We start from the raw sequence: 12,922 nt of genomic DNA on the forward strand, positions 1-12,922 counted from the left end.
AGGGCGTGTTTATTCACAGAGTCACAAGATTGAATTAGGTGGAAAACAGAACAAACGGGGAATCTGGCATGTGAAGAATGTTTGCGGCTCTGCAGATTCTCCCAGACGGTGATGGTGAGGAATTTGCTTGTGACGTCTGAGCCGCTCTGCAGATCCCCCCAGCATACACTCCAGGTGGAAACGGAGGGGGAGAGAGAAATCCCAGTTAGCTCAGCGCACAACAGAAAACAGAGAGGTGACTGATCCAAACAATTATCCAAGTGACTTGATCTTCGGTGTGATACACACAGTTAGCAGAGTCCAGAGAAAAAACAATACGGTAATCCAAGGTGTAAATTCAACAACAAAAAATAGGTGAGAACAGTATAACAAAAACGGGATCTCTTCGGTGTTTCACAAACACACAAAAAACGAGTGATCCAAAAAGAACTGTTTCCAAAAACTCACCAGAGCGCAACGTGTAAAGCGGGCAGATAAACGAGGCGTAGCTTCGTACGGGGAATCAGGTTCTCCAACAGGGATACTTCACGAGAGTCCTGGGGAGCAACAGACAGCGACGGGAAAGAAAGGCAGATGCAGGGAATATTCAAAACGATCCAACCTCGATATTAGGGGGAAAAGAGTATATAAAGCCCTCTGGGGCGCTGATTAGAACACACATCAGGTCCCACATCAGGGACCTGGGCTTGAACTATGACCTCTGCCAGTGGGTCTTGGACTTCCTGACGGGCAGACCCCAGGTGGTGAGAGCAGGCAACTGCACCTCCTAATCCATCACCCTCAACATAGGGGCCCCCCAGGGCTGTGTTCTGAGTCCCCTCTACTCCCTGTACACACACGACTGTGTGGCTCAGCGGAGTAGCAATACAATCATCAAATTTGCTGACGACACAGTGGTGGTGGGCCTGATCTCTGCCAACGACGAGAGGGCCTACCTGGAAGAGGTCAAGGTCCTGGCGGGATGGTGCCAGGAAAACAGCCTCTCCCTGAACGTCAGCAAAACAAAGGAGATGATTGTGGACTTCAGGAGGTCGGGGGTCAAGGACTACAGCCCCCTCAACATCGACGGGGCACCGGTTGAGAGAGTCAACAGCTTTAAGTACCTCGGAGCCTACATATCCGAGGACTTGACATGGACCACACACATTGACAGTGTTGTGAAGAAGGCACGACAACGCCTCTACTTCCTCAGGCGCCTAAGGAAGTTCCAAGTCAGTCAGAAGATCCTTAAGAACTTCTACTCATGTACAATAGAGAGCATCCTGACTGGCAACATCACCTCCTGGTTTGGGAATAGCACTGCACAAGACCGAAGCAGACTACAAAGAGTGACACGTTCAGCCGAACGCACAATTGGAGGGGGGCTCCCCACCCTCCAGAACATTTACAACAAGCGTTGCAGGGGCAAGGCTAAGAGAATCATTAAAGACTCCAGTCACCCGAACAACTGCCTCTTTGAACTGCTGCGGTCAGGCAAGCGATACCGGAGTCTCAAGGCGAGCACAGAAAGACTCAGAAGAAGCTTCTATCCCCAGGCCATCAGGCTGCTAAACGAACAATGAACACTACACAACAACAACCATCAAACGCACATAGCACACACATCCACACGCACACACTCACTTTAAACAAACACACTGTAGCACCCACTCCACACACTTTATAGCACACACCCACTTTAAACAAACACACTGTAGCACCCACTCCCCACACTTTATATTTATTGATGAAGGATTGCACTACAACTCGTACACCTTACTGTAAATTGTACCTAAATTGTACCTCATCCCATTTCTGCTTTGCACTATATAGTACTGTACATTAGTATACTGCATAGTATTGTATATTATATGGTAACTCAGTTACGTCTATTCTGCATCGAACATTGTACATATGTCTATACTGAACACTGTGACCTCATTTTCTACTTCTAAATTACATGCTATACTATGTTATTTGATACTACCTTGTCTAGCACAGTCTCTGGAGCGTAACAGTAAGAAGCATTTTGTATGAAAGTATTCTGTACTTCTGTATGACAACTATTAAAGAAACTTGAAACTTGAAACTTGATGGTAATTGATACTTGACTTAGAAGTGTGCGTTCGGCCACGGACCAATCATCACAGAATCCTCACAGAAACCTGTGGTGGGGAAAGAACCAATCCTCACACAGAACACGCACAGTTGTGACGTTTCCCAATTCCCTGCCACTGCGCACCTGTGACGCACATACAAATAGGCTGTGCCCGAGATCATCTGAGCCCCTCCTCCTATGCCCACTGCCCAGCTAATTAGTCAATAATCTCACAACACCTTCACAATAACACAGCACCTTCATACAATAGAGCAACCACGGTAAAATCATCAAATTGAATACAACATTGTCTACTGTACTATGTCATACTGTATTGTCTGCTGTATACTCCTAGTGTCTTGTGCTCCTACTGTATTGACTATCCATCCTGTCTTTTGTCATGTTGTATTGTCCTCTGTTACACTGTGTGACTATGTCTATAGTTTTAAATATATATTTTTAATCCTCTTTTTTCAGATTTTCTATCTTTTTCTCCCCATCCCAATTTAGTCGTTATGCCAATTCCCCCCCTCCCCTACCTGGTCGTTGTGCGCATGTTCCCCCTACGGGTCGGTACAAGGGAACCCTGAAGTCTACCACATGCTTCCTCCGACACATGCGGAGACAGCCAGTGGCTCTCTTTCCACCTGGCAGCGAGGACTCTCATTGGTGAAGTGTAACGCGTGGGAGGTCACGCTGCCTTCACCATTTCCTGCCTTTCGCTGAGCAGGCGCCCAGACCTGACCTGTAGGCGTCGCTGTCCACAACGCCAGATTACCACCCACCACTTCCCTCCCGCTAACTCAGCCAAACCAGTTAGTATGACGATCGGCCCAAGCCGCAGGCAATGCTGACTCCGGGAGTCGAGACCGCAGCCTCTTGCATTGGTGACGAGCGCAATCACTGCTATGCCACCCGACCGCTTATAGTTTTTAATTTTGTAAAGAATATGCGTTTAAACTATTTCTTCTTTCACTTAACGGATGAGGCACTGGGTCTTTATGTACACTGCTATACAATGCTATATTATACAATCTCAAGTTATACTATACTATTCTTAAAGTGACCTTTCCTTTTGTAAAGTGACCATAAGTGTGAGCGTGTGCAGCATGAGTGTGTGTGTGCTCATGTTAAAGTGGCTGCTAGTGTGTGAGCGTGTACAGTGTGTGTGTTGTGTGTGTGCTCATGTGTGCTTGTGTGTGGAGAGTTCAGTGTTCAAGGCTCTGATGGCCTGGGGGAAGAAGCTGAGCCGAAGTCTCTCTGTCCTAGTTGCTGGTGTTCGCAGGCGTTTGCCTGACCGCAGCAGCTTGAACAGGCTGTTGTTGGGGTGGTGAGGGTCTTTCATTATTCTGCAGGCTCTGGCTTTGCACCTCTTGTTATATAGGACAGGGGTGGTAGTGCAATACCCGTGGTACGCTCGGCTGAGTGCACCACTCTCTGTAGGGCCTTCTTGTCCTGTGCCGTGCTGTTTCCATACCAGGCAGTGATGTTTCCAGTCAAGATGCTCTCTACAGCTCCGGAGTAGAAGGACTGGAGTATCTTCCCAGATACTTTAAACTTCCTTAACTGTCTCAGGTGGTAGAGGCGCTGCTTCGCCTTTTTTTACTACTGAGTCTATGTGTGTTGTCCATGTCAGATCCTCTGAGATGTGGACCCCCAGGTACTTGAAGCTGCTCACCCTGTCCACGGTACCCCCGTTTATCCTCAGTGGTGTGTGTGTCCCCTGCTGTCTTCTCCTAAAATCCACGATCAGCTCCTTGGTTTTACCAATGTTCAGGAGCAGGCTGTTGTCCTGGCCTGTCATCCGCAAACTTCACTATGGAGTTGGAGCTGAACTTGGCCACACAGTCATGTGTGTATAGTGAGTATAGCAGGGGGCTCAGAACACAGCCCTTGGGGGACCCGATGCTCAGGGTGATGGTGTTGGAGGTCTGACCCCCCACCCTGACAGATGCTGTGCAGTACTTGGGAGACCGCATCATCAGTGGACCTGTTTGGCCTGTATGCAAATTGCATAGGGTCCATATCACTGGGGAGGGAGGCACAAATGTGATCCTTAACCAGCCTCTCGAAACATTTCATGGCCACAGACGTGAGTGCCACCGGTCTGTAGTCATTGAGACCTGTTGGGGAGGATTTCTTTGGTACCGGGATAATGGTAGACATCTTGAAGCAGGCAGGGACCACTGACTCCGCCAGGGATAGATTAAATATGGTGGTGAACACAGGGGCTAGCTGGTTAGCACAGGACTTAAGTATGCGTCCTGTTATTCCATCTGGGCCAGCAGCCTTCCTGGTGTTCACCTGCATAAATGCTCTTCTCACACTGTGTTCCGTCAATGAGAGAGCGTCCCCGCCCCCCTGCGGATGCCCCCCCCCCCCCTGATGTCGCCACTTTTTGCCCCAAACCGAGCGTAATAATAAATAATAATGGATTGGATTTATATAGCGCTCTTCTCTGACTCAGAGCGCTTCACAGAGTCCATTATTTGTTCATACACAGTCATACCGGTGGTGGTAAGCTACAATTGCAGCCAGAGCTGCCCTGAGGCAGACTCACGGAAACGTGGCGAATAATCATCGCCTATGGCCCCTCCGACCACCACCAACATTCATTCACATGTATAGACATTCATACGAGGCAAGTAGGTTAAGTGTCTTGCCCAAGGACACAACGGCAATGGGATGGACATGGGAAGGAGAAGGAGTTGAGTTTGTCCGCGAGAGAGGCGTCATCGCTCCCCATTGAGGGGTCACTGACTTTGTAGTCAGTTATCGTCCGCAGTCCCCGCCATAAGCCTCTTGTGTCATTCTGTGTAATTTGTGCCACCATCTTGTCAGCATACGACCTCTTAGCAAGTTTAACAGCCTTGCGCAGAGTATAGACTGTTGCCTTGTACTCTTCCATGTTTCCTGTCTCTCTGCCCAGGTTGTAAGCAGTGGTGCAAGTTTTCAGAGCTGCTCTGATAGTACTGTCCACCCACGGTTTCTGATTCGTTCCCGAACTCGCTGACGTCACTGGCACTTCCTTGGAACATTCCCCAGTCTACGTCCTCGAGAGCATCCTGAAGCGTGGCCTCTGATTGGTCGGACCATCTCTTTACCTCACGTGACGCCGTCGTCGTCCTGTAGGCAGGAATAAGCAAGATGGAGTCATGGTCCGATGTGCTTGTAGCCCCCGCTAATGGCGGAGCCGGTACTGCCTTTTAGCCGGCTCTGAACGGGGTGTAGCAATGATCCAGCGTGTTTCCTCCCCTGGTGGAGCAGGCGATGTGCTGAAAAAAGGATGGCATCACTTTCTTCAGATTCGCCTGGTTGAAATCGCCGGCTACGATCATGGCTGCGTCCGGATGTTTAATCTGGTGGATGTTGAGATGCCCCCGTAGCTCCGCCAGGGTCCTGGCGGTGTTCACTTGGGGAGGGATGTACATGATTATGGCGGTGAATTCTCGGGGGAGATGAAACGGGCGACATTGAATGGCCAGATGATCCAGGTCCGGGGAGCATGAACTGGAGAGTATCTTAATCTCCTTTGGGCTTACCCAGCCATTTTTTGTAAGGAGACAGACACCCCCGCCGATGCTCTTACCGGAGGCTTCTGTACGGTCCGCTCGGAAGACGGTGAAGGAGTCCGAGGGAGAGACGCTGTGATCCGGAGTCGCTGGTTTCAGCCATGTCTCCGTGAAGCACATGATGTTACAGCCCCTCACCTTTCGCTGGAATCGATAATGTGGGATCTTGCAATACTTGCTGAATACTGAACTCACCCCCTCTCTCCTGAGCTCACCCCCTCTCTCCTGAACTCACCCCCTCTCTCCTGAACTCACCCCCTCTCCTCTCTCCTGAACTCACCCCCTCTCTCCTGTACTCACCCCCTCTATCCTGAACTCACCCCCTCTCTCCTGAACTCACCCTCTCTCTCCTGAACTCACCCCCTCTATCCTGAACTCACCCCTCTCTCCTGAACTCACCCCCTCTATCCTGAACTCACCCCCCATCTCCTGAACTCACCCCCTCTCTCTCCTGAACTCACCCCCTCTCTCCTGAACTCATCCCCTCTCTCTCTGAACTCACCCCATCTCTCCTGAACTCACCCTCTCTCTCTGAACTCACCCCCTCTCTCCTGAACTCACCCCCTCTCCCCTGAACTCACCCCCTCTCTCCTGAACTCACCCCCTCTCTTCTGAACTCACCCCCTTTCTCCTGAGCTCACCCCCCCTCTCCTGAACTCACCCCCCCTCTCCTGAACTCACCCCCCCCTCTCCTGAACTCACCCATCTCACCTGAACTCATCCCCTCTCTCCTGAACTCACCCCCTCTCTTCTGAACTCACCCCCTCTCTCCTGAACTCACCCCCCTCTTCTGAACTCACCCCCTCTCTCCTGAACTCACCCCCTCTCTCCTGAACTCACCCCCTCTCTCCTGAACTCACCCCTCTCTCTCTGAACTCACCCCCTCTCTTCTGAACTCACCCCCTTTCTCCTGAACTCACCCACTCTCTCCTGAACTCACCCCCTCTCTCTCTGAGCTCACCCCCCTCTCCTGAACTCACCCCCTCTCTTATGAACTCACCCCCTCTCTCTCCTGAACTCACCCCCTCTCCTGAAGTCACCCCCTCTCTCCTGAACTCACCCCTCTCTCTCTGAACTCACCCCCTCTCTCCTGAACTCACCCTCTCTCTCCTGAACTCACCCCCTCTATCCTGAACTCACCCCTCTCTCCTGAACTCACCCCCTCTCCTCTCTCCTGAACTCACCCCCTCTCTCCTGTACTCACCCCCTCTATCCTGAACTCACCCCCTCTCTCCTGAACTCACCCTCTCTCTCCTGAACTCACCCCCTCTATCCTGAACTCACCCCTCTCTCCTGAACTCACCCCCTCTATCCTGAACTCACCCCCCATCTCCTGAACTCACCCCCTCTCTCTCCTGAACTCACCCCCTCTCTCCTGAACTCATCCCCTCTCTCTCTGAACTCACCCCATCTCTCCTGAACTCACCCTCTCTCTCTGAACTCACCCCCTCTCTCCTGAACTCACCCCCTCTCCCCTGAACTCACCCCCTCTCTCCTGAACTCACCCCCTCTCTTCTGAACTCACCCCCTTTCTCCTGAGCTCACCCCCCCTCTCCTGAACTCACCCCCCCTCTCCTGAACTCACCCCCCCCTCTCCTGAACTCACCCATCTCACCTGAACTCATCCCCTCTCTCCTGAACTCACCCCCTCTCTTCTGAACTCACCCCCTCTCTCCTGAACTCACCCCCCTCTTCTGAACTCACCCCCTCTCTCCTGAACTCACCCCCTCTCTCCTGAACTCACCCCCTCTCTCCTGAACTCACCCCTCTCTCTCTGAACTCACCCCCTCTCTTCTGAACTCACCCCCTTTCTCCTGAACTCACCCACTCTCTCCTGAACTCACCCCCTCTCTCTCTGAGCTCACCCCCCTCTCCTGAACTCACCCCCTCTCTTATGAACTCACCCCCTCTCTCTCCTGAACTCACCCCCTCTCCTGAAGTCACCCCCTCTCTCCTGAACTCACCCCTCTCTCTCTGAACTCACCCCCTCTCTCCTGAATTCACCCCCTCTCTCCTGAACTCACCCCCTCTCTCTCCTGAACTCACCCCCTCTCTCCTGAACTCACCCCCTCTCTTCTGAACTCACCCACTCTCTCTCTCTGAACTCACCCCCTCTCTCCTGAACTCACCCCCTCTCTTCTGAACTCACCCACTCTCTCTGAACTCACCCCCTCTCTCCTGAACTCACCCCCTCTCTCCTGAACTCACCCCCTCTCCCCTGAACTCACCCCTCTCTTCTGAACTCACCCCCTCTCTCCTGAACTCACCCCCCCTCTCCTGAACTCACCCCCTCTCTCCTGAACTCACCCCCTCTCTTCTGAACTCACCCACTCTCTCTCTGAACTCACCCCCTCTCTCCTGAACTCACACCCTCTCTTCTGAACTCACCCACTCTCTCTGAACTCACCCCCTCTCTCCTGAACTCACCCCCTCTCTCCTGAACTCACCCCCTCTCCCCTGAACTCACCCCTCTCTTCTGAACTCACCCCCTCTCTCCTGAACTCACCCCCCCTCTCCTGAACTCACCCCCCCTCTCCTGAACTCACCCCCTCTCTCCTGAACTCACCCCCTCTCTCCTGAACTCACCCCCCTCTTCTGAACTCACCCCCCTCTTCTGAACTCACCCCCTCTCTCCTGAACTCACCCCTCTCTCCTGAACTCACCCCCCTCTTCTGAACTCACCCCCTCTCCTGAACTCACCCCCCCTCTCCTGAACTCACCCCCCTCTTCTGAACTCACACCCCTCTTCTGAACTCACCCCCTCTCCTGAACTCACCCCCCCTCTCCTGAACTCACCCCCCTCTTCTGAACTCACACCCCTCTCCTGAACTCACCCTGTCTCCTGAACTCACCCTCTCTCCTGAACTCACCCCTCTCTCCTGAACTCACCCCCTCTCTCTCCTGAACTCACCCTCTCTCTCCTGAACTCACCCCCTCTCTCCTGAACTCACCCCCTCTCTCCTAAACTCACCCTCTCTCTCCTGAACTCACCCCCTCTCTCCTGAACTCACCCCCTCTCTCCTGAACTCACCCCCTCTCTCCTGAACTCACCCCCTCTCTCCTGAACTCACCCCCTCTCTCCTGAACTCACCCTCTCTCCTGAACTCACCCCCTCTCTCCTGAACTCACCCCCTCTCTCTCTGAACTCACCCCCTCTCTCCTGAACTCACCCCCCTCTCCTAAACTCACCCCCTCTCTCCTGAACTCACCCCCTCTCTCCTGAACTCACCCCCTCTCTCTCTGAACTCACCCTCTCTCCTGAACTCACCCCCTCTCTCTCTGAACTCACCCCCTCTCTCCTGAACTCACCCCCTCTCTCCTGAACTCACCCCCCTCTCCTAAACTCACCCTCTCTCTCCTGAACTCACCCCCTCTCTCCTGAACTCACCCCCTCTCTCTCTGAACTCACCCTCTCTCCTGAACTCACCCTCTCTCCTGAACTCACCCCCTCTCTCCTGAACTCACCCCCTCTCTCTCCTGAACTCACCCCCTCTCTCCTGAACTCACCCCCTCTCTCCTGAACTCACCCCCTCTCTCCTAAACTCACCCCCTCTCTCCTGAACTCACCCCCTCTCTCCTGAACTCACCCCCTCTCTCCTGAACTCACCCCCTCTCTCCTGAACTCACCCCCTCTCTCCTGAACTCACCCCTCTCTCCTGAACTCACCCCCTCTCTCCTAAACTCACCCCCTCTCTCCTGAGCTCACCCCCTCTCTCCTGAACTCACCCCCTCTCTCCTGAACTCACCCCCTCTCTCCTGAACTCACCCCTCTCTCCTGAACTCACCCCCTCTCTCCTGAACTCACCCCCTCTCTCCTAAACTCACCCCCTCTCTCCTGAGCTCACCCCCTCTCTCCTGAACTCACCCCCTCTCTCCTGAACTCACCCCCTCTCTCCTGAACTCACCCCCTCTCCTGAACTCACCCTCTCTCTCCTGAACTCACCCCCTCTCTCCTGAACTCACCCCCTCTCTCCTGAGCTCACCCCCTCTCTCCTGAACTCACCCCCTCTCTCCTGAACTCACCCCCTCTCTCCTGAACTCACCCCCTCTCTCCTGAACTCACCCCCCTCTTCTGAACTCACCCCCTCTCTCCTGAACTCACCCCCTCTCTCCTGAACTCACCCCCTCTCTCCTGAACTCACCCTGAACTCACCCCCTCTCTTCTGAACTCACCCCCTCTCTCCTGAACTCACCCCCTCTCTCCTGAACTCACCCCCTCTCTTCTGAACTCACCCCCTCTCCCCTGAACTCACCCCTCTCTTCTGAACTCACCCCCTCTCTCCTGAACTCACCCCCTCTTTCCTGAACTCACCCCCTTTCTCCTGAACTCACCCCTCTCTCCTGAACTCACCCCCTCTCTCCTGAACTCACCCCCTCTCTTCTGAACTCACCCTCTCTCCCCTGAACTCACCCCTCTCTCCTGAACTCACCCCCCCTCTCTCCTGAACTCACCCTCTCTCCTGAACTCACCCCCTCTCTCCTGAACTCACCCCCTCTCTCCTGAACTCACCCTCTCTCCCCTGAACTCATCCCTCTCTCCTGAACTCACCCCCCCTCTCTCCTGAACTCACCCCCTCTCTCCTGAACTCACCCCCCTCTCCTGAACTCACCCCCTCTCTCCTGAACTCACCCCCTCTCTCCTGAACTCACCCTCTCTCCCCTGAACTCATCCCTCTCTCCTGAACTCACCCCCCCTCTCTCCTGAACTCACCCCCTCTCTCCTGAACTCACCCCTCTCTCCTGAACTCACCCCCCCTCTCTCCTGAACTCACCCCCTCTCTCCTGAACTCACCCCCCTCTCCTGAACTCACCCCCTCTCTCCTGAACTCACCCCCTCTCTCCTGAACTCACCCCCTCTCTCCTGAACTCACCCTCTCTCCCCTGAACTCATCCCTCTCTCCTGAACTCACCCCCCCTCTCTCCTGAACTCACCCCCTCTCTCCTGAACTCACCCCCTCTCTCCTGAACTCACCCCCTCTCCTCTCACCCCCTCTCTCCTGAGCTCACCCCCTCTCTCCTGAACTCACCCCCTCTCTTCTGAACTAATCCCCTCTCTCCTGAACTCACCCCCTCTCTCCTGAACTCACCCCCTCTCGTCTCTCCTGAACTCACCCCCTCTCTTCTGAACTAATCCCCTCTCTCCTGAACTCACCCCCTCTCCCCTGAACTCACCCCCTCTCGTCTCTCCTGAACTCACCCCCTCTCTTCTGAACTCATCCCCTCTCTCCTGAACTCACCCCCTCTCTCCTGAACTCACCCCTCTCTCCTGAACTCACCTTCTCTCCTGAACTCACCCCCTCTCTCCTGAACTCACCCCCTCTCCCCTGAACTCACCCCTCTCTCCTGAACTCACCCCCCCTCTCTCCTGAACTCACCCCTCTCTCCTGAACTCACCCCCTCTCTCCTGAACTCACCCTCTCTCCCCTGAACTCATCCCTCTCTCCTGAACTCACCCCCTCTCTCCTGAACTCACCCCCTCTCCTCTCACCCCCTCTCTCCTGAGCTCACCCCCTCTCGTCTCTCCTGAACTCACCCCCTCTCTTCTGAACTAATCCCCTCTCTCCTGAACTCACCCCCTCTCTCCTGAACTCACCCCCTCTCTTCTGAACTCATCCCCTCTCTCCTGAACTCACCCCCTCTCTCCTGAACTCACCCCTCTCTCCTGAACTCACCCCTCTCTCCTGAACTCACCCCCTCTCTCCTGAACTCACCCCCTCTCTCCTGAACTCACCTCCTCTCTCCTGAACTCACCCCTCTCTCCTGAACTCACCCCTCTCTCCTGAACTCACCCCCCCTCTCTCCTGAACTCACCCCCTCTCTCCTGAACTCACCCCCTCTCTCTCTGAACTCACCCCTCTCTCCTGAACTCACCCCTCTCTCCTGAACTCACCCCCCCTCTCTCTGAACTCACCCCTCTCTCCTGAACTCACCCCCCCTCTCCTGAACTCACCCCTCTCTCCTGAACTCACCCCCTCTCTCTCTGAACTCACCCTCTCTCCTGAACTCACCCCCTCTCTCCCTGAACTCACCCCCTCTCTCCTGAACTCACCCCCTCTCTCCTGAACTCACCCCCCTCTCCTAAACTCACCCTCTCTCTCCTGAACTCACCCCCTCTCTCCTGAACTCACCCCCTCTCTCTCTGAACTCACCCTCTCTCCTGAACTCACCCTCTCTCCTGAACTCACCCCCTCTCTCCTGAACTCACCCCCTCTCTCTCTGAACTCACCCTCTCTCCTGAACTCACCCCCTCTCTCCTGAACTCACCCCCTCTCTCCTGAACTCACCCCCTCTCTCCTAAACTCACCCCCTCTCTCCTGAACTCACCCCCTCTCTCCTGAACTCACCCCCTCTCTCCTGAACTCACCCCCTCTCTCCTGAATTCACCCCCTCTCTCCTGAACTCACCCCTCTCTCCTTAACTCACCCCCTCTCTCCTAAACTCACCCCCTCTCTCCTGAGCTCACCCCCTCTCCTGAACTCACCCTCTCTCCTGAACTCACCCCCTCTCTCCTGAACTCACCCCCTCTCTCCTAAACTCACCCCCTCTCTCCTGAGCTCACCCCCTCTCTCTTGAACTCACCCCCTCTCTCCTGAACTCACCCCCTCTCTCCTGAACTCACCCCCTCTCCTGAACTCACCCTCGGGCTTGGTCCACTCCACACGAACGTATCCAGTCGTAGGCTGCTGACTTCCCTCGCGAGGAAGGCGGCCAGGTCTAGGAGGGATGGCTCGGGACCGTCGGGATCACGGTGGTCTCTCTGCCGCCGAAAGCTCTCTTGGCGGGCTGGAGGGAGCTTCTCTAGTATTCGTTCCACATTAGAGTTAGCATACAGTTCATGTCTCCCTTTCTCCTTTTGGGACCCCAGCATCCCTACCAGGGATTGTACCTTGATAGAGAGGTCATCCAATGCTCTATTGTCTTTGGCTGGGGGGAGGCGGTCGATATTTCTTATTTCTTGTATCACGTAGTCCCATATGCGTCCATAACGCTGGTCGAGGGCCACTAGAGCCGCGGAGTATGGGGTGCTTGAGTTGGAATATGCCAGCGCTATATTATGCGCTCTGGGCACCTTGAGATGCTTGAGGAGGATGGCATATTTGTACGACTCATCAGGGACGTCGGACATCATAGTCTCCAAGCACATCCGTAATTCCGTGTACTGTGCTCTGTCCTCGTGCGTAAAGTCTGGGAACGTCGGTGTGCCAAGGTACGATGCCATGGATGGCTGGCACATTGGTGAGCGTAGGGGAAGAGGCCTCCTGGGCGAGTCTCC

This window comes from Notolepis coatsorum (genome assembly GCF_963971535.1).
Source record: "Notolepis coatsorum genome assembly, chromosome: 3".
In the NCBI taxonomy this organism is placed as follows: domain Eukaryota; kingdom Metazoa; phylum Chordata; class Actinopteri; order Aulopiformes; family Paralepididae; genus Notolepis; species Notolepis coatsorum.